Below are 2,634 nucleotides of genomic sequence, written 5' to 3'. Positions count from 1 at the left end.
CCTTTTTCAGTGATGAATTATGATTTATGATGATTATATTTTACCAGAGCCCTGATGAAAAGTTAAATAAGCTTTAAGAATTTACATAGGTTTGCCCTGGCTGGATACTCCTGTTAGAACATCATCCTGATATGCCAAGGTTGCAAGTTCAATCTCCAGTCAAGGCACATACAGTCCATAAATGAGTCCATAAATAAGTGGAACAAAATTAACATTTCTCTCCCCTTCCCATTCCTTCTTTTCTCTCTAAAAAGCAATAAATTGTTAAAAATTTAAAAAATTAACTAAGTTTCATGTTGAACTCCTGACTCCAGTAGAAGCGTGGGAGCTGTGTGGGGCTGTAGTCCTCTCCACCCCAGGTTGCCGCCCCTGCCCTCTCCATGTGCAGGGGCTCGGTGCCCCCAGCTGCTGCTCCCACCCTGCCCAGGAGTCAATTGATCATATAGTATTTGATGACACCTCACTAGCGGTTCTCTGCTGGGGTAGTACTGTCACTTAATGGTGTTTGGGAGTGCTGGGCCATATTTTTGGTTTTCATGGTGTATTTAGTGCCCAGCGCCAAATATGGTCACATCCTGCATGCTAGGGACAATCACACCAAATAAAGAATTCCATCCAAAACACCCATAGTGTTGTTTCTTTATTGAGAAACATGTTCAACCTGGCAATTTTAGCATTCCACATCTAATTTTTGTTCCCCAAACAGAGTTACCCAAGTCCAAAGATGCATTTTCAGAATTACAACTAGTAGACAATCTGAATTTTGTAGTTTTGTTGCATTTATCTTAAATCCCCACTTGTGGAAATGGTTTCTTTCCCCATAAGAATGCTGGTGGAAACTGAACCAGCTAATTGACTCACCTGCTACACTGATGCCACAATAAACTTTTCGTGAAAAAAATGCTGAGGTAGCTGCAATTCTGCAAAGTAGCCAAGTTCATATAAAAGCTGCCCTTTTTCCTAACAATCTTTTTAATCCTTTTTTTTCTTTAGCAAAATCACTATTAAATATTTTACATAAATAACCAATGGGAAGAGGTTGCAGCATTTCTGTGATGTGTCTACCAGGAAATCTGGAGAACTAGCTTTGTTTCCTAGGATTCCAACTTGTAGTTTACACTCTTACTTATGAGGAGCTTTCTGACATGTGATTACTTATCATACTTCAAACTAAAGTTTTAAGCACCTAAATTAATTATTTTACACGATGTGCAGAATAATCTTTAATGTCAGATACAATGCACTGTACATACTGCTTTTGCGGATTTAAAATTTTTTTACTAAAAATATATTTTGTGAGCCTTAAATAGATGGCATTATCACTTTATTCTTTTTTAACAATGTTTTTCTTAATTTATTCTATTGTAGTATTATCCTGAGTAAATCCTATGCCAAAAAATCTTGTATAATCTTTGGAAGATTAAATTTTACTCTTGTGTGGTAGGACTGTGCACTTATTGACTTTATAGTCAGAATATGGTATTCCAGCACAGAGTCCACATGTATTCAGAAATCCAAGTTGGTTTCATACATTTCATTTGGATGTAAACATTGCTTTCTTTTGTTTTAAGACTCTATTTCACAATAAACATTTTGACAATTAAAAAAGTAAGAATTTATTTGGTAACAGTTTTTGGTAACAGGGAGTCTTACATCTTTTGACATGAATCGTCGTTGCCAGGAACAATAGAACATTGAGCTGGGAGTCCTGCTTTGAAAAGCATTCACAGCATTGCAAGCGGAAGTCATGTTCTCAAACACCACTATAGCACTTTGCCATCCACAAAGTCTGACTGACGTAATTGGCCCAAACATGGACATTGTCTGGATGAGTAACTGAATATCTTCAGGGGGCTGCATGTTCTTTTTCAGCCATCTAGCAGAAGAGCAAATGGAAGAAGAAGTATTACCAGAAAATATATAAGCTTAGTTGTCATTTTTCCCCATAATTTAATAAAAAGGCATGAAGGGAAAATTGGGTAATTTCACTGGAAAGTAGTGTTCTACATCACTATTTATTTATTATACAGGGTGGGGCAAAAGGTTTACAGTTATTCATATGAAAAATAATAATTAGGGAGCTTTTGGCCAAGATGGAGGCATAGGTAGATATGCTTTGCTTTCTTACACAACCAAAAGAAGGATAACAACCAATTAAAAAAACAAGAACTGCCATAAAATTGAACTGTATAGAAGTCTGACAACCAAAGATTAAAGAAGCATTCATCCAGACTGGTAGGAGGGGTGGAGGTGGGCAGCCATGGTGGAGAAGATACACAGCAAGGAAGCAACTGCCTGATGGGCAGGCAAGGCAGTTTCTGATGAACCAAGTGGTGGACAAGAGGACGAGGCAGGTGCTGGTGAACTGGGTGGCCCCACATTCACATGCAGATAAACCGGGATGAACAACTGGGGAGCAAGACAGACTGCAACCCAGGACTCCAGCACCAGGCAAATAATCCTCAAGACCTCTGGCTACGAAAATCCGTGGGGACTGCAGCAGCAGGAGGAACTCCCAGCCTCACAGGAGAGTTCATTGGAGGGGCCCACAGGATCCTAGAATGTACACAAGCTCACCCACCGGGGAATCACTACCAGAAGGGTTCAATTTGCTTGTGGGTAGAGGAGAAAGTG

Source organism: Phyllostomus hastatus, unplaced genomic scaffold (genome assembly GCF_019186645.2).
Source record: "Phyllostomus hastatus isolate PE091 unplaced genomic scaffold, TTU_PhHast_1.1 phas_contig_37, whole genome shotgun sequence".
Lineage (NCBI taxonomy): Eukaryota > Metazoa > Chordata > Mammalia > Chiroptera > Phyllostomidae > Phyllostomus > Phyllostomus hastatus.
The sequence above is the reverse complement of the archived record's forward strand: the minus strand, read 5'-3'. Positions refer to the sequence as shown.